We start from the raw sequence: 24,804 nt of genomic DNA, 5'->3' as shown, positions 1-24,804 counted from the left end.
CAACATCCCATAAACATATCCCAAGTTATATGATCTTGAAAGTTTCAATTGAAACGTGACACTCCATAAAACACAGATCGGCAAAGAATAGGAAAAATATGGTAGTAGTTTGAGATGATTGAAATTGTTATATAATTTGGGTGAAGTGGCTATTCAAATTTGATAGTTTCACTAATGCAGACAACTGGCATACCAAATCATTTAGCAATTCTAATTACAGAAAATTCCATTCATGACAAAAAGCTATTCTTGTTGTACTATTTGTAACTGCAAATATTAGAAACCACCCCAAAGTCAATCAACAAAAATCGAGTATATAATATAGACCTATTCATACAATAAGATATGATATGGCAGTCAAAACAAAGAATATTGTATTCATAGCAACACGGAAGTTTGCAAAATGCACTTTTTTTCACAGGTAGAGTGGACAGTGACAGAGAGAGACAGAGAGAAAGGTCTTCCTTTGCTGTTGGTTCATGCCCCAATGGCTGCTGCAGACTGCGCTGCTTCAGACTGCGCTAGTCTGAAGATAGGAGCCAGGCGCTTCTCCTGGTCTCCCATGCAGGTGCAGGGCCCAAGCACTTGGGCCATCCTCCACTGCCTTCCTGAGCCACAGCAGAGAGCTGGATTGGAAGAGGAGCAACCAGGACAGAATCCAGTGCCCTGACTGGACTAGAACTCAGTGTGCCGGCGCCACAGGCAGAGGATTAGCCTATTGAGCCATGGTGCCGGCTACAAAAATCAAGCTGAGAAAAGAGTAACAAAGTGCCATGGTATTTGTATTAACTGAAAAATTTGAAGAAAGAAATCCAAACTGTATACCAGCACATTAATGCTCTACTGTAAAGATAGGGTAGGCAGCTACATAGTGACTCACAAAGAAGCCTCCTTGCTGGTATTGAGCCTCTGTACTCCTTTCCTATATACACCAAAGTTGCCTTGTGAAGCCAACAGTCTGTCCTTAAGGTGTTGTACTATGTGAATTAATGGTAAAACTAGTATTCAAACAGTACTTTATACTTTGTGTGTCTGTGAGGGTACAAACTGTTGAAATCTTTACTTAGTATATACTAAATTGATCTTCTGTATATGAAGATACTTGAAAATGAATCTTAATGATGAATGGGTTGGGAGAGGGAGTAGGAGATGGGATGGCTTATGGGTGGGAGGATGGTTATGGGGGGAAAAACTGCTATAATCCAAAAGTTATGCTTTCAAAATTTGTATTTATTAAATAAAAGTTAAAAATATGGTAATAAAACAAAGAAAAAAACCAAAAAAAGATTTGGTTATAAAAATATGGTAGCTTCTGTCTTGGGTGCTCAGTAGCACTCCCTTTCAGATGACTTGCTATGGGATCTGCAAGCACACTCTGGGTCAGGCAGTGGTGCTGATGTCCACATGATGAGTCATGGAGGGTTTCTGCCACCCACCAAGTTAGAGACTAGCAGTGATGTCTGTAGACCAAGGGTCAGAGTCAGCCTTCTCAGCTATTCATCCATCCCTGACCCTCAGGAAGCTATTCATCTATCCCTGATCCTCAGGAACTGCACAGGGTGACAAACAGCTATGTTTGGAGGAAGATTGTGACACAAGAATAGGTAACTAATACAATGTACTTATACCCAGTTTGTAAAATTAAACAGGTGCAGCCACTTGGGAGACCTGGAAGAAGCTTCTGGATCCCAACTTCAGTTTGGCTCAGTCCTAGCCTATTGTAGCCATTAGGGGAGTGAACCAGCAGAGGGAAAACCTCTCTGTCTCTAACTCTCTCTGTATCTCCACCTCTCTCTGTAACTCTTTTTTTTTAATTTTTTTTTTATTTTTGACAGGCAGAGTGGACAGTGTGAGAGAGACAGAGATAAAGGTCTTCCTTTTGCCGCTGGTTCACCCTCCAATGGCCGCCGCGGTAGCGCGCTACGGCCGGCGCACCACGCTGTTCTGATGGCAGGAGCCAGGAGCCGGGTGCTTCTCCTGGTCTCCCATGGAGTGCAGGGCCCAAGCACTTGGGTCATCCTCCACTGCACTCCCTGGCCACAGCAGAGAGCTGGCCTGGAAGCGGGGCAACCGGGACAGGATCGGTGCCCCGACCGGGACTAGAACCCTGTGTGCCGGTGCCGCAAGGTGGAGGATTAGCCTAGTGAGCCGCGGCGCGCCGGCCTCTCTGTAACTCTTAACAAATTAAACAAGTGCAGCAATTATGAGAACATATGTTCATTTCGGGATGAAGTGTAACTTTGGGGAAAGGGATGGGTGGGCTTCTGTGCTATTTTTTCAGAGATATTTCTTTGAAAGATAGAGAGAGGGAAGGAGGGAAAAAAAGAGAGGAGGGAGGGAAAAAGAGAGAGAGATGTATCAGAAGCAGAGAAGTTAAGGGTTGATCTGATACTCATATGGGATGCTGTGTTGCAAGCAAAAGTTTAACCTGCTGTGCCAAAATGCCAGCCCAGAGTAAGTCTTTAGTTATACTTACCTTTGATTTCCATGGGAAATATTATTTTTCTTTTTACTTTTTAAAGATTTATTTATATATGTGAAAGTGTGTGTGTGTGTGTGTGTGTGTTTGTAAGAGAGAGAGAGAGAAACTTCTATCCAATGGTTTACTCCTCAAATGGCCAGGACTGGGACATGCTGAAGTTATGATCCAGGAGTTTCTTCTGGATCTCCCACATGAGTGAAGGGGCCCAAGAACTTGGGCTATACTTTGCACTTTCCAGGAACATTAGCAGGGAGCTGGATCAGAAGCAGAGCAACTCTGCCTCAAACTGATACCCATATGGAATGCTGGTGGTGCAGATGACAGCTTTACCCACTAAGTGTTGTAAGTTCAGTGCCATTGAACTGACTCTTTCACTAACGATCATGTCATTCTTATCTGCTGATACCCAAAGTCTCACAGGTAGGGCCTCCTCCAGAAGCTTCACTGCCTAGGAGCCAATGACTGGCCACAAAGTTAGCAAGAAGCTAACAAGAAATGACACCCTAGAACATCCCTGATAGAATGCACACAGAGGCTGTCAGTGCAGGCATCTTCCCCAACTCCCTCTCCCCAGCAAGAACATAGAAGGAAAAAGGAATGATGAGGCTACATAACAAACCAGGAAAATAGCAGTGAAAGGGAAAAAATCATAAAAATTGAAAAGCAAACATGGCAAAAATCAATCCAAAACACCTATGTTATCTTAAGTGAGGTCTCTCACATGGGTGGTAGGTGCCCAAGTACTGGGGCCATCTTTATACTGCTTTCCCAATCACAATAGCATGGAACTGGATCAGAAGTGGACCAATCTGGACTCAAAAAAGTATTCATTTCAGATGCTCATCCAAGAGGTAATAGCTTAACCTACTGTGCCACAATGCTTGGCCCACCATAGCTTTTCAGACTTTGGACACTTTGATTCAGGATAATGAAAGCCATTTCTTGCTCCCCATGTTTCTGCTATGAGTTCTCATAAAGCAGTCTCTGAGTATTTTCCTATCAATCCTTTTTTGAATTCTGCCATCTTCATGGAAAAACTTGCTTTTGTTGATTTTGCATTGGTGGGGGGATCTGAGTGAAGAGGTGTTAGGGAAATGCCCAAGGAGCCAAATGTAATATTTCTCTCAAACTCAACCAGACAGTAGTAGCACCATGGTTGAACATACTTGGAAGAGCTCTTTGATAAGTGCCTACTATACTCAAGGCATTTCACCCCCAAATCTCTCAACAAAACAGCTGTGAAAATAGGGAAGTTCCCAGAAGGCTCAAACCTCCTCCCCAGCCACTAGCTATGACCTGGCAAAAATGAGACTGAATTTCAATTCCCATGATCCCTAAAGTTATATTCTATTAAGTGCTCTTTAGTGTACCATATTGCGCTGATTTGAAATTTGGGATCACACTGGGAATACATAAGACAAGTCCCTAAGGGGTTCACTGTCCACAACCACCCATGATTTTCATTTTATCTCAAAGGGTATAAATAATTATTAGATTGTCCACTTGACTTTTGTCTGCTATGGAAGAAACAAAATGTTTAACAGTGATAGGAGTTCAGGTACCAGCAGAACTCAGATGAAGGCCAAAAAGGAGTAAGTTTTTGGTATGCTTTGTTTTCATGTCCATATTTTGATGTACTGTTTACTTTATTTTTTGTATTTAAATACCAATTTATTGATATTAAGAGATAAACCTAGGCACATTGAAATTCTAAGAGTTTACCTGAGCACTCAGTGATTCATATGTTTTGCAGCCCCAGATTACAAGTAGTTCAGGTTCAACCAAGAGGGCATTAGGGGAACCTTTAATAGAGTTGACTGAAGATAAACAAATAAAATGTTTAGTTGAAGTGGAGGATCCCTAGTTAGAAGTTACTTGGAGGTTTCTGACTGGTAAATTCTCTAGGCAGAGGTTAGTCGGGGGTTTTCTGGTCAGTAAAGTTGAAATTAATCCGCAGTTCTAATTGGCTAAGCTTTTAACAAGAAATGGGTTTTGGTTTGTTTATGCAGCAATTCAAGGACTAGAGGCACAACCAAGATTTTTTAGAGGTCTCTCTATTTTTTTTAGCATTGATGCATTTTACCTTGTATTTTTTAACCTTTATTTAAAAAATTTTGAAAGTACAACTTTTGGATTATAGCGGTTTATTTACTTTAATGTAATTATATTAATGAAGTCTTTTTTCTCAGATTAAAGAGGACTGCAATCTATACTGCTGTTTGAAATACAAAAAAAATCAGTGTGTATTCAGATTCATGTCCTCTGGGGGAAAATAAAGGTAATATTTGCTTATTAACATCACATTATAAGATTTCAAACTTAATAGATAATAGTGAAGAAAATAGAAGCCCTCCCTTCAAAGTCTTTAAGCTACATAGAGTGATCATTAGAGACCACTGGAATATACAGCGTGGCTCTTCACACATGATCCAGTGTTACCTGTGTATTCTGAGTACTCACCAGAGTCACGTGGGCCATGCCTTGCACCACAGCATCAAACCCCTTCTGGGGAAAATGCAGCAGCATGGTGCCTCTGTCCATGATAGGCTTGTAAGAGTTGTGCTAGAATGGGTGATATGTAAGGGGAGCTTGTCATGAGTAACATGGAACTACATGTCCACTCATGGCTCCCTCTTGCCATCACTGAATATCTGCTGTGTAATATGCTAGAGTGGGTGATGTATGAGGTGGGAAGGCATGAGGGACCAGGGCACTGCACATTCACACAGAGCTACTGTGTGTCATCACTCCATATCTGGTATTTACAGACCCATATTGCCCCTTTATGACTAAAAGTCCCTTCATATCCTCAGAACATGGAACATGACATCTGCCAACCCAAAACTCCCACCTCCCAGATAAGGAAAATGAGTCCCAGGAAAGGGAAGTTATATCACCTGAAATTGCAGCCATCTCAAGGCAGAGCTTTGTCCTTATTCAAAGTTGCCCAAATTCTTTCATCAAGAAATCTTTCCTAGGACAGAGGGAAGGCACTTTTATATCAAGAATTAAAATGAAATATTGACATCACTCATGCAAATTGTATACTCCTCATTGTCTCACTAGTGAAAACAAGGGAGATTATTTTAATAAACATCACTCATTCTCCACAATGAGCAATAAGTGGAGGCAGATACATGTGGTACTGCCAGCCCTGTCCACACCTGTCACCCTCTTCATCTGGAAAAGAAGGGAGAAAGGTGGTGAGTAGGCCTTCTGCAGACATGCCACATCTACCACCAGAAACAGAGAGAGCTCCCAGAAGGCCGGGAGTCCTATGCAACTGGGTCCAGCTTCTCAGGCAAATCCATGAGTTATATGATCAAAAATATCAATCAGGTCAATTTTAAGAAAATGAAATGTACCAAGTTGTCAATATTCTTTTCATATGTAAAATTATTCTCAGTTGAAAACACATAGATTTAAATTAAAACTTAGTCTGTTGATAAAAGTATTATTTGTAAAAATAGTATTTATTTATTAAAATGGAGAGAGAGAGAGAGAGAGTGAGAGAGAGAGAGAGAGATGGTTTCCATCCGCTGGTTTACTCCCCAAATGAGTGTGACAACAGCCCTGCAAGCTTACTTTAAGTAAAATGACCCATTTGTGAAATCAGCAGTCAATATTGATTTGTCTGAGAATGTGCTGTATGTCCTCTTTTCCTTCCTCCCTACTCTTTTTGGAGCAGGCCTGCTTAGCTGCTGGCAGAGGTGTGAGGAAAGGCTTAGAGCCAGCTCACTGAGCTTTCTCACTTCCACTGTTATGGCTGATGAACCTCTGTCCAGTACGCTTCAGCCATCAATTCCTGCTGAGCTACAGAAACCTGATTTCTTGGAAGTCAGCATTTATTCTCTCTTCCTGTATACACAAAAACTTGGAGGGACATCCATCAGCCTTGTGATCCACACTGGCATGGGAGGCACTCTTGAAGAATGGATGGCAGCTTTTCTGTTTTCTTTTGTCTAGTACTCTCTTGCTAACTTGCTCTGACATGCTAAAGTTGAAAAGCAAGATTCCTGCTGACCTCCATGGTTTCCATGATCTGGGAATCAGATGCAACTGGCAAGGGAGGCTGCAGACTTCATTATGAAGACTTCTCCTGGAGCTGAGTCACGAGGTACTGAGTTTTCCAAATCAGTGCCATCAACCGAGATTGTACTCCACAGGTCAGCACTTTTAAACAGAAACTGGTGAGACCTAAATTCACATCTAGGATTTTGTGCTGGGTTCGTGAAGAAGTAAAACAGGATTGTGTCTTCCCACTCTGCCCAACATGAAAGGCACAGAAATGGACCTGTACCCTCGCTTACTGCACTGAGGAACACTGTATCCCAGGGTGGCACCAGCACATCACAGGCAGAAGTGGTGACCTGTATGCCATCCCAAATTTCAGTTAACACCATAGGCAGCTTCTGGGTGCCTGGGAGGGTTATTTAACTGCACATAGGAAGGCAGCAAGTGCACCAGTAGGAGACTCCATGAAATCCAACCCAAGTATGAGGGCTCTGAAGCACACAGGCATTCGTTTGTTGCAGGGCATCAAGCACATCAAGGTCTTCTCATCACTTGCTCTCTGACCTCAGACTGTGTGGCCAGCAGCCCATGGCAGTGATTATGCTAAATATGGGACTTCAAAGTTCATGGGAAATGCACAATATCTTTTAATTCCATCTTGTTATGAACTTTTTAACTAATATAGTAACATCATTGACATTAGTAGGATTGCTAAGCATTTTCCTTGATTCTTATTGATCCTTATTTTATTTTTGCCATCTTTTAATGCTTTAAAAATTTACAATATGAAACAGTAAGAAACAGAATTGTAAACTGGTGTAGGTGAGGGTTAATGTATTATTTATCTTATAATAAATTCAATGTGAACAGTGCTGATATTTCTTTTGCTTTCCTTTTAATCAGAATTGAATTTCACAAGGAAGATACTATTTGCAATGTTTGCATTTCCAGCAGACAACAATTTAGAGAACAAAATTAGGCACTGTGAGTTTGTTGGTAAACAGTGCTCAGTATCTAGGAGAGAATGGATGACCAACATCTTTAACTTCCCATTGATAAAATTTCTGATTTAAAAAATTCAATATTTACCAGCTGCAGATGTGAAGCTTTATACTATTTTTAGTCATAATGTGCATGCTTAAAACAAGTGAATATCATTTTAAATAATAGGGTGGTAAAAAAAAAAGAGCATAGGGGTCAAAGATTTCTTAACATACATACACAAGGGAGCTTCAAGAAGGTTTATTAAAAGTAGAATTAAGTGTATTTTTTCAAAACTATTTAAATTCATACAGAGTTTTTATTTTTTCTTTTAGTTTTCTTTAATACCAATCTCTGACATTATAAAACTTCATTTTTGCTTTTTGTCCTTTGAAAATTTCTAAATACAAATTTAGTTAAAAGAATGTCCCAAAATCTGATATTTCATTAAAAGGCGTTAAAATATTTCTTAGGCATGAACAGATCCACTAGTCTTTTAGTTGTGGTTGTTTGGGGTTAACTGATGAGAAGAAACCATGTAGGAAATGGCTAGCGAACCGAGACTATCATCATAAGCCAAAATGCCACTATTTTTATCTCATTTGTGTCTTGGTTGGTCTGGAGGATCCTGTGCTTCTGGGTAGGCATGAGGTGTGCACTATAGGCAGGATCCTGGGATCTAGCTGTTGTACTCTGCGGTCTTCATCTTGAGGATATAGGTTATTATTATGCTGTCTATCAAAACATTGCAAATGAGATCAGCAAAAAAAAATGTTCTTCTGTTATGTTGGAGCTCATGAACCTGGATACTGGGCCAATTGGTAGGTCTGTTCCAAGTAAGTTTTCTGATTATAATACTGTAACTCCATCTGTGCTTTTTCCTTGAATTTTCTTTTTTTTAACTTTTATTTAATGAATATAAATTTCCAAAGTACAGCTTATGGATTACAATGGCTTCCCCCCTCCATAACTTCCCTCCCAACCGCAACCTTCCCCTTTCCTGCTCCCTCTCCCCTTCCATTCACATCAAGATTCATTTTCAATTCTCTTTATATACAGAAGATCAGTTTAGTATATATTAAGTAAAGATTTCAACAGTTTGCCCCCACATAGCAATACAAAGTCAAACCTGGATGCTCAGGGCTAAAGAGAACTATAACTTTAAGGGATGCATATTCATAGCTGCCTATATCCAGCTTTGTCATGCAGTTACAGAACTCCTACAGCTTCCAGATGTGCTCCATGACCTGTTTTATCCAGTAGACAGAAAGTGTATCTTCCTGGATGCTGTTATGCAGGTGGTTGATAATGGCAGCCAGAATGGTGGAGAGTGTTGGGAATCAAGACATCCACAGTATTGACAAGTTTGAGGCTCTATGTCTAACATGGCCAATCAACCCTTGAGGAAGTGAAGAGGGGGTTGGACACAGTGAACTCTGTCCTAGTTTCACAGAACACTGCGTGGAGCAATAGGGAATTTGGCTGTAGGAGAAGTGAACAGCATTTTCAACCACTCATTTCAAAGGGACTTAGTACAAATTTGTGAAGAAGGGATGTACTAGCAAGTCAGGGAGCTTGGTTCACTATGGATTATCAGGCGCTGTGTGACGATACTATGGATCACCAGAGAAAGGGTTGCACTAGTTCATCAGTTCATATTTACCCCCAATTCTAAGGGCCACTGTCAAACATATAGCCTCTTCCTTTACAGTGGACTTCAGATACCCCTGCATGGGTTGAGCATTGGCCCATGAATGAGAACTGAAGATTCTTCAACATTTGGTTAAGGAACCAATTAAAACTGGGACATATAGAGCCAATAGTGAGTCTGTGGAACGCATCAATTTTTTTTGACAGGCAGAGTGGACAGTGAGAGAAGGACAGAGAGAATGGTCTTCCTTTTTGCCATTGGTTCACCCTCCAATGGCTGCCGCGGTAGGCATGCTGTGGCTGGCGCACCACACTGATCCAATGGCAGGAGCCAGGTGCTTCTCCTGGTCTCCCATGGGGTGCAGGGCCCAAGGACTTGGGCCATCCTCCACTGCACTCCCTGGCCACAGCAGAGAGCTGACCTGGAAGAGGGGCAACCGGGACAGGATCGGTGCCCCGACCGGGACTAGAACCCGGTGTGCCAGCGCCGCAAGGTGGATTAGCCTACTGAGCTACGGTGCCAGCACCAATTTTTGTAATACTGAAAAAAAGACGGGCAAATTTAGGTTATTACATGACCTCAGAGCTCTTAATAGTGTCATGAAAAAGATGGGTATGAGCAGCCTGCACTTCCATCTCCTTCTGCTATCCCTGCTCATTACCATATCATTATTTTGGACTTAAAAGATTGCTTTATCTCTATTTCTCTCCATCCTAAAGACAAAGAGTGATTCACATTTCCAGTGCACCAGTTAAATAATAGTATCCCTACACCCTGATATCAGTGGACAGTCCTCCCCAAGGAAATGTAAAATGGTCCTAATATATGCCAGTATTATGTTAATAAGGGCTGCACAACCTTTCCTTTGCCTATATCCCACAGTTTTCCCCATTCATTATATTGATGATATATTGGTAGGACATCCAGATGAGGATAACTTAGACAAACCCTGTTGTGACCTTCAGGGTATGCTGTATAAACAGACTGTACATAGCACCAGAAAAAGTACAAAAGTAGAAACCTTTGCAATATTTGGGAACAATAATTACTGACACAGCCATAAGATCTATAAAACCCCACTTTGAGTTAAAGAAAACTTTAAAGTTAAATGAGCTAAAAAAAGCCCTAGGGCATATTAATTGGTGTAGACCATATTTTTCCATTACTACTGCTCAAATGAGTCCTTTATTTCAATTATTGGAGGGAGATTCCACTTTAATTCAATAAGAATGGCTACTCTTCAGGCTCAGGAAGTATTTCAATTGATAAAGTTTTGGATAAAATGGAACTACATAGATAAAATCCGAGAAAAGGAAACACAATTACTTATCGCCCCTACCAAAAAACAACCTTTGGGAATAATGAACCAAAATCCAGAAGCAGTCAGAGTATACCCATCTCTCTCATGTACTTCATAACTTCATCACACCTTATTTAACTATGATTATGATTCTTAATAAGGAAGGCAGAAAACAGTGTTAAGCTATTGCTGGGGTAGAGTACCATACCCTCATACTACATTTAAATAAACAAGAAGTAGAGTATCTACATTAAAATGATCCCAAAGGGCAGGCTACTATATAGCATTTTCTGAGAAAAATAAACTCCCACCACCCATCTAGGAAGTTGCTGACTCTCCTTACTTGCAAGACCCATGTTATGCCTAAAATGCTGAGTAGACACTCTGTTCCTCAGGCTGATATCCTATGTACAAATGGTAGTTCTACAGAGACAGCCACAATGACTTGTTATAAATTAAATCAAAAACTTTCTGTTCACAAGACTTGGCATTATATTCAGGGATCAGCACAAATTTTGGAATTAGTGGGTGTTCATAATGACTTACAAATGACTTCCCAAGAGGTCAATGTTCCAGAGGAGAGAGGAGACACTGAACTGTATGGGGGAGGAGCAGAGCTGGGGGTCCCACAAGGGTTGTGGGGAAGGAGGAAACTGTTATTGTTTTTGTCAGTGAAAGGTCAGAGTTCTTGACCCCATTGCTGTAGCCCCTGCAGCCTGGGCACCGGGAAGAGGAGCATGAATGTTCTTCCTCTTCTCAGGGCCAACCATGCCATGCAGTTTTTCTATAATACATATTTTCCATGAATTCTTTAAAGTCTAATCATATCATCCCAGATTTCATTATGCAGATATAGTATGATTTTTTTCCAATATTAAAACATTCTTTATGTAACATAGTTACCTTAATTCATGAGTTAATGGTATTTATTTTTATTCAGCAATGAAGTCCTATACCATTTAATGAGCAATGCTTACTTCAACCTTCCCACATAACAGGCATGTCCTGGGAAGAAACCAAGTCAATATTCCTATTAACATTTCACTGATTTTTTTAGATATACTTATTTAGCTGAAGGTCAGAGTTACAGGGAGAGATACATAAAGACCCTGAAACTGTGGGTTCACTCCTTGCAATGTCCAAGTCGGGTCATGCAAAAACCAGGAGCTTCATCCAGGTCTCCCATATGGGTGGTGGTGACCCACACACTCAGGCCATTTTCTGCTGCTTTCCCAGGCCATTACCATGGAGATGGATCAGAAGTGAAGCCACCAGGACACAAACTGGCACCTATATTGGGGGCAGGAATTGCTGCTTGTAGCTTTACCCACTATGCCAAAATGAAGGCCCCTATTTCACTGAATTGCAGGAGACAAAGGCCAGCTATACCCAATTCCACCTCAGTCTTACTTTTTAGTCTGGATTCTCTTAGATTATCCTGGAATATTTTATCTACAAAATATCCTTCAAAAGGAAGAAAGTTTTAAGGCTAAATCTTTATATGTTACAGGTAAACATGTTTGAGTAGAAGGCAGTGTGTTTGTGCAGTATGTGTATCACATATTGTGTTGTTACAGAGGTGGCCTGCTTTATAAAGTCCGGGACACCCTAATATTGTGTGGAACACAGTTATACTAATATTTATGTTATTTAACTGAAATTCAAATTCTTTTTTTTAATTTTGACAGGCAGAGTGGCTAGGGAGAGAGAGAAACACAGAGAGAAAGGTCTTCCTTTTGCTGCTGGTTCACCCTCCAATGGCCGCCACTGCTGGCTCTGCGCTGATCCGATGGCAGGAGCCAGGTGCTTCTCCTGGTCTCCCATGGGGTGCAGGGCCCAAGGACTTGGGCCATCTTCCACTGCACTCCCTGGTAACAGCAGAGAGCTGGCCTGGAAGAGGGGCAACCGGGACAGAATCCGGTGCCCTGACCAGGACTAGAACCCGGTGTGCCGGCGCCGCTAAGCAGAGGATTAGCCTGTTGAGCCACGGCACCAGCCGAAATTCAAATTCAACTAAATGTTCCATCTTTCTAAGTCTGAATGCCTTACTCAAAAGACACATAAAAGCTTCCCAAATTAACTAATAAAATGACAAATTGCTATGTATGTTGTATATTGTGGTTATTTCCTTCTTGTTACCAAGTGCATAAGGTCACTTGGCTATCATATAAATTTCCACTCTCAACGATCTTTAAACAATTCCCCAATAATTACAGATTATTTGCTTTTCTTCTCTCTCTCTTTTTTTTTTTTTGACAGGCAGAGTTAGACAGTGAGAGAGAGAGAGAGAGAGAGAGAGAGAGAGAGAGAGAGAGAGAGAGAGAAACATCTTCCTTTTTCATTGGTTCACCCCCCAATGGCCACTGCAGCCAGTGAGCTAGGGCTGGCACACCGCACTGATCAGAAGCCAGGAGACAGGTGCTTCTCCTGGTTTCCCATGCGGGTGCAGGGCCCAAGAACTTGGGCCATCCTCCATTGTACTCCTGGGCCACAGGAGAGAACTGGACTGGAATAGGAGCAACCAGGACAGAATCTGGCACCCCCACCAGGACTTGAACCCGGGGGGCTGGCGCCACAAGTAGAGGATTATCTTAGTGAACTGTGGCATGGGCCATACACTGATTATTTTCTAGTCCTATCTCTAGGCTTCACAAAATGCCTCTCGTAATTCTAATTTGACTTCTCCATTATTTTAATAGAAAAGTTTTATTTAATAAACATAAATTTCAAAAGTACAACTTTTGGATTATAGCAGTTTTTTCCCCCATAATCACCCTCTCATCTGAAAACCATCCCATTTCCACTCCCTCTCTCATCTCATTCTTCATTAAGAATTATTTTTAATTATCTTTATATACAGAAGATCAACTCTATACCAAGTAAAGATTTCAGCAGTTTGCACCCACACAGACACACAAAGTATAAAGTACTGTTTTAAGACTAGTTTATCCCACATAGCAACAGAAAGTGAAAAAATATTGTTGAAATCCTTACTTAATATATACAAAACTTATCTTCTGTATATAAAGAGAATTGAAAATGAATCTTGATGTGAATGGAAGGGGAGAGTGAGCGGGAAAGGGGAGGGTTGTGGATGGGAGGGAAGTTATGGGGGGGAAAAGCCATTGTAATCCATAAGCTGTACTTTGGAAATTTATATTCATTAAATAAAAGTTTAAAAAAAGACTAGTTTACCATTAATTCTCATAGTAAAATGCATTAAGGACAGAGGTCCTACATGGGGAATAAGTGCACAGTGATTTCTGTTGTTGATTTAAGAGTGTCAACTGTTCAATTGACTTCTACATTATTGTAGTAACATTCTACTGAATAGAAAAACTTCCCTTGTTAGCTGAGGCTATTAGTAATGCTCAAGCTATGATTCCTAATCAAAGCACAGGAAGGCAGGATCACTGCTTCCATAACAATGGCTACAACTTGACCTTTTCTCAAATAGCCACAGCTCAAGCACCATGACTCTAAGAATAGGATGCCTTGTATGAGGGAAGATTAGACTGTTTGTGCTCTTTGACCTAATAATGTCATTTCTAGGAATTTATGCTAAGGCAACAGAATCCACAAAGACATCTGCAGATGATGTTCCTTACAGGTTTACTTGTAATAGCAATAAATCAACAAATAAATAGGAACAAAAATGGAGGTCAACATTCAAATCTCCATCAGCACAGGATTAGGTATGTCCCCAGAAAGTGAACCAAACAAGATTAGTCTCCTAATGGGACCTGACACTACTGTCCAATCTCAACAAACTATGTGATCTCATAAAAACACCAAAGACAAAAAAGCCCTCCATGCTTCAAATCCACCAATAGATTCTAATTTTATTTTTATTAATTATTTATTCATTTGAAAAAGCTAAAATTGCATTTTAATTATGAACAATGGGTATTTCAAAAAGTTTGAGGGAGGCCGGCCCCGTGGCTCAACAGGCTAATCCTCCACCTTGTGGCGCCGGCACACCGGGTTCTAGTCCCGGTCGGGGCACCGATCCTGTCCAGGTTGCCCCTCTTCCAGGCCAGCTCTCTGCTGTTACCAGGGATTGCAGTGGAGGATGGCCCAAGTGTTTGGGCTCTGCACCCCATGGGAGACCAGGATAAGCACCCGGCTCCTGCCATCAGAACAGTGTGGTGCGCCGGCCGCAGCGCGCTACCACGGCAGCCATTACAGGGTGAACTAACGGCAAAGGAAGACCTTTCTCTCTGTCTCTCTCTCTCTCTCACTGTCCACTCTGCCTGTCAAAAAAAAAGTTTGAGGGAAAAAGAACTCAAAGCTAAATTTATTTTAGTGGAAGAAATTTTGAAATCTATGTATGTATGTGGTCTATAAAAACTAATAGAACATGTTTATTATAAAAATCTATTCATAGATTCAAATCTTTTCCAACAAAAATAATCTCTTTATTCCATTTTGCATGAACTATCTGAAATATCATTGTCTGCATTGTTCTGCAATATGTACACATTGTAGAATGACCAAGCAATAAATTAATACATATATCATCTTGCACAGTTTTAAGAGGCAGTAGTTTTTAAATCTATTTTTTCTGCAATTTTGGAGATTACAATACATTTTTATTAACCATAGTCACCATGTTTCACATTTTATTCATGATCCAGCTCAATTATCTTCTATTTTTTGATTACATACCCACATTTTTCTCCACTAATTAAGATCTTTAACTTTATTGTCTATTGAACTTAAATGTTCTTTTCCTAGTTTCTTAAAGTTACTCTATTATTATGTTTTAATATTAAATATTACCAATTAGTGAAGTTTTTTAAACTATTATAGCTAAACTAACATTTTCCCCTATGCTAGGACCAGACACATTACAACATTTTATTTTTTTCTCTAGAGCACTTTAAAAACAAACTATTTTTACACAACATTTTATTTTGTGCTACCTTGTTGAAATATGCTCTATGAGGTCAGAGTTTTTGACATTCAGCCCACTCCAGAATGTAGAATGAATTATAGAAAATTCAGATATATGAATCTCATTTTCAATACAAGTTAGCAATTAACAGGCAGCCCCATAAAGTAAAAAACAAACTAAAACAAACAAAAAAATCCAAAAAAATGAAAATCAAAGCAATTATATTTGTTATGAGAGTGATTTATAGGCTGATAATGCAGAGGTAATCAGTAGTACATACGGAAGTGTCTACATTTGAATATCTGAGAAAGATAATTGAAAATGAATCTTGATGTGCATGAAAGGGGATAGGGAGCAGGAGAGGGGAGGGTTGTGGGTGGGAAGAAAGTTATGGGGGAAAAAACATTGTAATGCATAAGCTATACTTTGGAAATTAATATTCACTAAATAAAAGTTGAAAAAAAAACATAAAACAGGAAAGCTCCTATATAAATCCAGTAAGTTGAATCACATTTTGAAAATCCCAAACAACCAACCAAGAAAAAAGTCACACAGTAAAATTTCAGGTCCAGATTTACAGAATGCTCCAGAGTTTTAAGGAAGAAAAAACAGATCTACATTTCCCAGACCTATCCAAAGTAAAAATAAGCAGAGAGCATTTTTAAATTTCCTTTGGAAAATCAATGTTACTTTGATGATGAAGCAAGTGGACCAGGCTATGAAATAAAAATTGTTTTTTAAAAGCATCCATTCATAAACTGAGCTAGAGGTATCCAAAGCAAAGTAATAATGTAATAAATTAAACCACATAAGAAAACATCAATAGCAAGCAAGATATAATAAAAAATGAAACAGTTGTTAAAGTTCTCAGACAAGTCATTCAGGTAGGTAAAAATTACAGGAAGAAAAACCACATCATCATGTAGATACATGTCGTAAAGCATTTAATAAGGTTCAGTATCTAGTAAAAAAATTAAAAACTGCTAGCAGAATATTGAAATAATAAAAGCCAGTGAGTTCATTACTCTGATCAAGATTGAAAGGAACTTACAAAAACAGTGCAACTAATACAGGATCAGTGGATTTTTCCCCCTCCTGGGAGTAAACCCAGACCATGCTAGCTGTACTATCTCTCTTCAACTTCCTAGTACAGGAGTAGTAAGGGAAATAAAACAGTAAAAGAAGCTATAAGGTGCAAAGATCAACTTCTAAGTAACAAAATGTGACTGTATTGGATGTTGCTTTTACACAGAGATGAACTATGAAGTCTAAAAACACATACAAGGGATAAATGAAATTAATGGAAAAATCAATATATAAATAATACATAAAATATATAAATATATAACTATATAAAATCCAGCAAGGAATAGAAAATAATATTAAAGGACAATAGGCAGACTAGAAAAAAGTCTGTAAGAGAAATAGAAAAAAAGGATGAAAGTATTCGATATCTTTAAATATTCTTAAAATTAAATTAAAAATGAATGAAAAGAAAAACATGCCCCATATATATCATAAAAAGGAAAGGCTCGGATGTCAATAAGCAGCCCCTAAATTTTAACTGACCTGAATGAAGTCGGCTGCTGCGACCCCCAGGCAGGATCCTCTCAGGAACAGGGACCAGGGAGGCAGAAGGGGCCAGCAGGTGGCAGGACCAGGAGGTGAAAACCCCTCCTCTGTTGGCAGGTGATGTGAGGACTCAGTGTCAGAACTAACCCAGGACTGCACCTACTTTTCTCCCCTGTGATCCCTGAAGATGTGCGTCTGCGCTGTGGAGGGTACTGATTGGCTCCGTTCTTTATGACGTAGTGTGTGCCCTTGGCTACCCAAACTGTCCAATCAGGGGCGCTTGTGTAAACAACACATAATCACGCGGGATCTTTACGTCATAGTAGTCTTCCGGTTTTGCGGTGGAGAGAGGTCCAGGGAGGAGTTTTCACGGATGGGGACCTCCGACGGTAAGGAGCATCCGTCTGTTTTCTGATCTTCCTTTATGCAGGACGCCTGGCAGAGGTGAGTGTGCGGGACAGGGAGTGCGGGGAGGGGAAGCAGGGTTGGCAGAAGTTGATGTTCTGCCTGGAAGGACTCCCAGGGCTCCCAGGGGTTGTCCCTGGGCCTCATGTCACTACTAGCACCTCACTTCCTTCACCCCCCGCTGGTCCGCGGTGTAGGGCTGGACTGGCACCTGGGACTCCGGGCTTCCTGTCCCCTCCTCACAGAGACTTGTCAGCCCGGCAACCATCTCTGGGCAGCTGGGTGGCAGCAGTCGCCCATCTTCCTCGATTGTGCAGTGGGGATGAGTGGTCGTTTGGGAGAACCCGTGCTGGGGGTGGGAGGGTGCGTGCAGGCGAGCGGCTGTCCTCTATGGGGTCCTCGGTTCCTCTTTTCATCCCTGGGCTGACCTTATTCTGTTTATGTCAGATGCAGGCTCTCATTTCACAAACTCTGACCTCTCAGCATAGCTGGTTCTGGAAGTCTGATATCAGTGTTATAGACTAGGCAAGTTAAATCAAAGCTGTGTGACTCAAGGCTTTTGGTCCAGGTTTTAGTGGGGCAGGAGGACACTGTGGTTTGAAACTTGAATGTCGTTTTATCATGTACACGTTCCCTTAACAGGCTGTCATCTGTGTTTCAACTTCTAAAATAGAAACTTCAGTCACATTAATGAATGTTTTAAAAACGATTTCTCTTCCATGATAACCTTTCCAATCTCAATGATATAAAGTAAAGCTTAGATTCCTCACTTTTTTTAAATTTGTATTTTAACAGGGTAATTTTTCAAGATTATTTGAGTACAGTTGACAAAATTTGTTTTTATTGAAGGCGTGCAACCTGATATTTTAATACTTTACTGGAATTTCAAAAATATATGGAAAATTAAGATTATTTTTAAACCCATTTTCACAAAACTTTTGGAGTCCCCTTGTGCATATATATCATGAAGTTATTAGGACAATCCAACTTACATGTCCATCAACTTACATAGTTCTTAATGGAGTACTTAAGATATGAATAAGTTGTATCTAACGCTGTATTCATCTCATTATTGTGTTTTATATTATAGCTCAAGGAGTTAATTTATCCCATAATTGTAAATGTGTATTGTTCAAATAACATCTTTCCATTTCCTCCACTCTCAGGCCCCTGGTAACCACCATTCTTCTGTCTTTAATTTGACTTTATTATATTCCATTTATACATGAGAGTATGTGGTATTTATCATTCTCTATGATATTCCAAATAGTGTAATGTCCACATCAATACTTTTGGATCCAAATTGTGAAAAAATGTCAGAATTTCCTTTCTCCACATCTGATTCAGCATTTGACATTTTTAATTTTATTTTACTTTTTGATAATATCTTTGTAGCCTATGTGAGGTAGTGGGCATTATGGTCTTTATTAGCATTGCTGAGCCATTTTTCATGATTGCTTGCATTTGTTGATTGGAAAAATCTGATCAAATACTTTGTCCATTTTTATACAGTATTTGCTTTTGTGATATGTATGTTCTATATATTATTACATTACTCTTACTATCATCTGCCAAGATTTTCTCCCCTTTATTTCTCTTTTAATTTTTTCTGTTAGTATGCAGACTCTTTCTTCAGTTTTTCAAAAAATATTTATTTATTTGAAAGGAGAGTTACAGAGAGACAGCAAGAGAAGTCTTCCATCCTCTGGTTCACTCCCCCCAGATGGCTGCTGTGGCAGAGCTGAGCTGATCTGCACCCACAAGTCAGGAGTTTCTTTTGGGTCTCCCAAGCACTTGGTCCATCTTCTACTGATTTCCCAGGCCATAGTAGAGAACTGTTTCAGAAGTGATGCAGCCAGAACTCAAACCGGTTCCCACATGGGATGCCAGCACTGTAGGGGGCTGGTTTTTATGTTTATCTGCTATGCCACAGCACTGGTGACATCTTCAGCTTTGTTTTAAACCTATAAACCTTTTATTTAAGATATACAAGTTTAATGCATTTCGTAAATACAAATTTAGGAGCATAGTGATCCTTTCCATCCTGCCCTCCCTCTCACCCACACCCCCACACTTCTTGCTATTCCCCCTCCTATTCCCAACCTTATTTTTTGCTAAGATTTATCTAATATATATTTTCTATTAACTTTAAACACAAAATATTAACCCTACATGAAATAAAGAATTAAACAAATAGCATAAAAAAAAAAAAACACTGTCCCTCAACAGTGGGGACAAGGACTATTCAGTCATTACATCTCAAAGTGTCACTTTCATTTCTATAGATTACCTTTGAGGCATACTTTAGTTACCACAGATCAGGGAGTTCATTTAGTATTTGTCTTTCTGAGACTGACTTATTTCACTATATATTATATTTTCCAAATGAAAATGAAAGTATTCCATTTTTATTTTGTTTTTTTTTTTTTTGCAATCCTACTTCCTTATTTTTGCTTTTGTCACCTGTGCATTTGGTGTCATATCCATAGTATGGCTGAGGCTAAAGCCAATGAATTTGCTCCCAGTATTTAAGGAGCTTTAAGTCCTGAGATCTTCTGTGTAAGCCTTCAATCCATTTGGATTGATTTTCAGGCGTGGTGTAATATAATGATTCACTTTCAGATTCTGGCATGTGGATGGCCAATTTGCCCCTGCCTCCAATGCTGGCCCCCAAAATGTCCAGTGAGTACACTTGGTGAACCCAATCTCACCTGCTGGATCCAGCACCCCTGATGCTGTGCCTGGAGCTGGGCAGTGATGAGGTAGAAAATGGCAGAGTCCAGTTTTCCCCTCACTTGCTGTCTCATCTCTCAGGCCCATCCTGCTGTGCTCTGCTGCTCTGACCTGGCTGTATTGGGAGACCTCAGAAGGGGAGCATTCAGGGAGAGGTACATGAGGAGAGTTTGTGATGTTGGGGAGAAACAGACTGTGCAGTGATGGGGTTGGGCTCATGGGGCTGTGCCCCCTCTCTGCATGTCAGAGATGTGGAGGTACTTCAAAACTTTCCTGGAGGAATGACATTGCGTTACAACCTTGTTTAGGATGCCCACATCCCATATTGGAGTGTCTGGGCTAAAGTCATATCTTCCACTTCCAGCTTCCTGCTCATGTGTGGTCCTGGATGGGGGGCAGTGATAGTTGAGGTAGTGAATCCTTGCCACTAACCTGAGAAATGTGGGTTGAGTTCCTGGCTTCAGCTTGGTCTGGCACAGCCATAGCTGTATTGGGCATTTGTGAAGTGAACAAATGGATGAGGGTGTTCTCTATTCCTCTCTGTGTCTGTCCATGTCTCTTTTTCTTCCACACTGATTAATTAATGAATTTGTAAAAAACTACATGAAATAATTGGTATCAATTCAGAGTTAAATTATAGGAGTAAGTACCTAGTGTTACATAGCATATTGGAGTAACTATAGTCCATAATCTTATATTTTATGAACAAATAGAATTGTGAATTGTAATGTTCGAGAAGGGAATGTGTTGTTTATCCTGATTTGATCAGTACACATGGATTAAAATCTCTTGCTGTATTCCATAGATATGTACAATTATTGTCAATAAAAAATTAAAACAACATTTTACTTGATGTATAATGTTACAAGTTGTTGAAATATTTAAATTAGTATCACAATTAATGTGATCTTTGGAAGTAGTTTATTAATACAAATGTAATCTAGAACACATGAACTGACATTTTGTCATGTTAAGTGGAGCAATCAGGAGGCAGTATTTTACCTTAAATTAATGACTAATATTTTAAACTGTTTCATATAAGAAAAAATAAATCATTTCTTAAAGTGTACATGAAATTAATTAGAATTAGGGCAATATCAAAAATATGGAATTAAATGTTGGGTTAATTTTGATGCAGAAACTTCTTGAAACAAATGTATAGTTCTTTCATACAAAATATTGTCCATGAATTTTAAATCCACTCATATTCATGGTTTCAAATATTTTTGAACTAAAATGAACATATTTTAATTTCATGTTCCACAAAATACTTGAAGCCCCCTCATATTTATTGTTTTTTAGTTTCTTCTGTGAAGCCCAAACTCATGAGCCTGTCTGTGCAGTCCTAACTGTCCCATGTTTTCAGTGTGTGTTCTATGCTTTGTACTACTTTGTGAGTTATATAGTCATAAGCACAGTATAAGATAAGCCCATTTTCATTAATCCCACAAATGTGTCATATTATTTACAGTACCTCTTCATTGACTATCAGTCTTATACAGGTTTTAATCCAAATTCTGTCTCCAGAGAGTGACCTTTTCTGGACTGTCCCATAATTGGAATCAAATAGTGTTACAGTATGTGTGGTTTTGCTTTTGATTTCTTTTATCTCTTTTTTCCCTTTTTTGAGTTTCATTACTTTTGTAGTCTGTCATTTCATAATTATTTTTGATTTCTAAAGAGTATAGCATTATAAAAGATATACTACATGTTGTTGTTTTTCCACATCAGTATTTTGGTTGCTTTCACATTTGGGTTTCATGAATATTGCTGAACTGAGTATTTGGGTGCATGGGGCTTTGTGTCTTTTAGTGATGTATCTTGGAAGGAAACTGCTGAGCAAATAAATAATCCCATGTAAAACATGCTGAGAAAATGCCAAATTATTTTTCCTAGTGGTCTTTCAGTTTTATTGGAAGTTTGTTTATCTATGGCTGAATTAGTCATTTTACTGAATGTGAAGTTGGATTGTCCAGAGGCTTTGATTTGCATTTCCACAATGACTAACTTTAAGCATACCTCTTTTGTAATATTAAAATGTTTACTGAAATCACTGCTTCATTTTATTATACTTTTTAATTATATTTTGTAATTTTAGTATAAAATCCATGGTCTTATTTTAATTCCTTAGTGCTATTTTCGTTCTGTGATGCTACAGAGAATGTTCTCATTGATTATGTTTTCAGAATGTTCATTGCTACAAAACAGAAATATGATTGATATTTGAATCTTTTATATTTTGCAACATTACTGAATTTTACTTTCAGTGGGTCTATAGTGAGTTCCTTAGGATATATTTTACATACAAGATTATGTGTTAGGCATTACAAGCCAAGTTTGCTCTTTTGTTTCTAATTTGGAGAGTTTAATTTTTTATTATGAAGTCTTTAGCAGAATCCTCTAATACATTGTTGAGTAAAACTTCAAAGAGTAGAACTTCTAAGAGTATTTGTGGTTTGTTTTCATCTTATAGGAGTTTACTGTAGATTTCTCTTAGGTGCCCTTCTTGAAGTTCTCTTCAATTCCTAGTTTGTTTAGTGTTTTAATCTTAAACTGCATTAGTCAAAATTTTTCCTCTATCGATGAGGTTATCAAATTTTGATTTCCTAGGCTGGCGCCGTGGCTTAACAGGCTAATCCTCCACCTTGCAGCACCGGCAAACCAGGTTCTAGTCCCAGTTGGGGCACCGGATTCTATACCAGTTGCCCCTCTTCCAGGCCAGCTCTCTGCTATGGCCCGGGAAGGCAGTGAAGGATGGCCCAAGTGCTTGGGCCCTGCACTCCATGGGAGACCAGGAGAAGCACCTGGATCCTGGCTTCAGATCAGCGAGATGTGCCGGCCGCAGCGGCCATTAGAGGGTGAACCAACAGCAAAAAGGAAGACCTTCCTCTCTGTCTCTCTCTCACACTATCCACTCTGCCTGTCAAAAAAAATTGATTTCCTTTTACTAGCATAAATTATTACATTAATTATTTATCTGCAACATTTTCTTTGTTTATATTTGACAACTACAGAGAGATAGAGTTCTCACCTTCTGGTTCACTTCTCAAATGTCTGCAGTAACTAGGTCTGGGCTAGAACTGAGACCAGAGCCAGAAGTCAGAAACACAATTAAGGCCTCCTATTTGGGTGGCAGCGAGCCAGTTGTGCCATTACCACTGCCTCCCAGAGACCAAATTGACAAGAACCTGGAGTCAGGATTCCAAGCTAAACACTGAACTGTAATATGGAGTCAAGGCATCTTAGCCAGCATCTTCAATGATGGGCCGAATGCCCACACTTAACCTCTCTAGTCTGCTCCTTTGGTCTATCTGTTTTTGCGGTAATAATGCATTGTTTTCATGACTTTTGCTTTTGAATTAAGGGAATGTGAAACCTCTGATATTTATCATATTTTTAGTAGCATTTTGTGTATACAAATCATTGACATTCCACGTGAATTTTCTGTATAGTTTTTTTTTAATTTCTGCTAAAAGTAAGTATTGGAATGTTATAAATAATATTTTGAATTTATATATCACTTCAGATCACATTGATTTCATTTTAAATGAAAGTTTTTCTCTTTTTAAAAAAATTTTGGAAGACGTAGTTAAAATACAGTGAGAGAGATCTTCCATCCACTAGTTCACTCCCCAAATAGCTGCAACAGCTGGGCTTGAAACAGGCCAAAGCCAGCAGCTTCTTCTTTTTTTTTTTTTTTTTTTTTTGACAGGCAGAGTGGACAGTGAGAGAGAGACAGAGAGAAAGGTCTTCCTTTTGCCGTTGGTTCACCCTCCAATGGCCGCCGCGGTAGCGTGCTGCGGCCAAACCAGCAGCTTCTTCTGAGTCTCCCATGTAGGTGCCATAAGCCCAAAACTTAAACCATGCTACACTGATTTTCCCAGGTGCTTTAGTAGGGAGCTAGATCAGAAGTGCAGCAGCCAGTTCTTGAACCAGCTCTCATAAGAGATGCCTGCATCGCAGGCAGCAGCTTTACCCACTATAACACAAAGCCAGCCCCGATTCTGATTTCTTATATATATTTTATAATACACAAACACAGGATATATTTCCACTTACTTCGGCATCTTTAATTCCTATCAGTAATCCTTTGTAGTTTTCAGTGATTAGATATTTTATTTATTTGGTTAAATTTATTCCTAATTATTTTATTCCATTTGATGCTACTGAAAGTTCAGTTGTCCTTGGTATTTCCTTTTGGGATTGTTCACTTTTAGTGTATAAAAATGCAGCTATTTTTATTATGCTTATTTTGCATTCTGAAACTTTGTTGAATTTGATTATTGTGACAGTTTTCCTGGGGAATCTTCAATATCCTCTACATGAAAGGTCTTCATGCATTCCCAGTTAGACACTACAGCTTCTTAAGTGATATCTTACACCCTATGATGTGTGTTGTGTGCTTCCAGCAGCAATCTATAAGCATGACTGATCCTATGGGATTATTTGAGACTCAGGCCCTCTAAACTGCATACACAAGAGTTTTGGGAGCTGTGGAATAGTGATTCTGAGAGCACCAGGTGACTGCTGCCTGAACTTCAGGTTCTTACTGTTGCAGCCTAGCACATAAGCAATGGCCACATCTACTACCAGTTAGGAAGAGGAAGATTGCTGCCTGTACCAAGGAACTCCATACCAAGGTATGACCTTTGATAGAGATGGAAATACAAAGCCTGTTCAAAGACCCAAGACAAAGACTCTGTGAGAAACACACACCTGCTGCACATATGTTCCTGACAGGTAGTGATCTGTAACTCAACAGACAGGGA

General features: G+C 39.5%; 1 pseudogene; it reads right to left on the bottom strand.

Moving 5' to 3' along the window:
* Nucleotides 1-8,156: 8,156 nt before the first annotated feature.
* The window catches only part of LOC133754147 (nuclear receptor subfamily 2 group C member 2-like), a 685,228-nt pseudogene continuing 668,580 nt past the window's right edge, over nt 8,157-24,804 (bottom strand).

Source organism: Lepus europaeus, chromosome Y (genome assembly GCF_033115175.1).
Source record: "Lepus europaeus isolate LE1 chromosome Y, mLepTim1.pri, whole genome shotgun sequence".
In the NCBI taxonomy this organism is placed as follows: Eukaryota; Metazoa; Chordata; class Mammalia; order Lagomorpha; family Leporidae; genus Lepus; species Lepus europaeus.
This window is presented reverse-complemented; position numbering and strand designations above follow the sequence as displayed.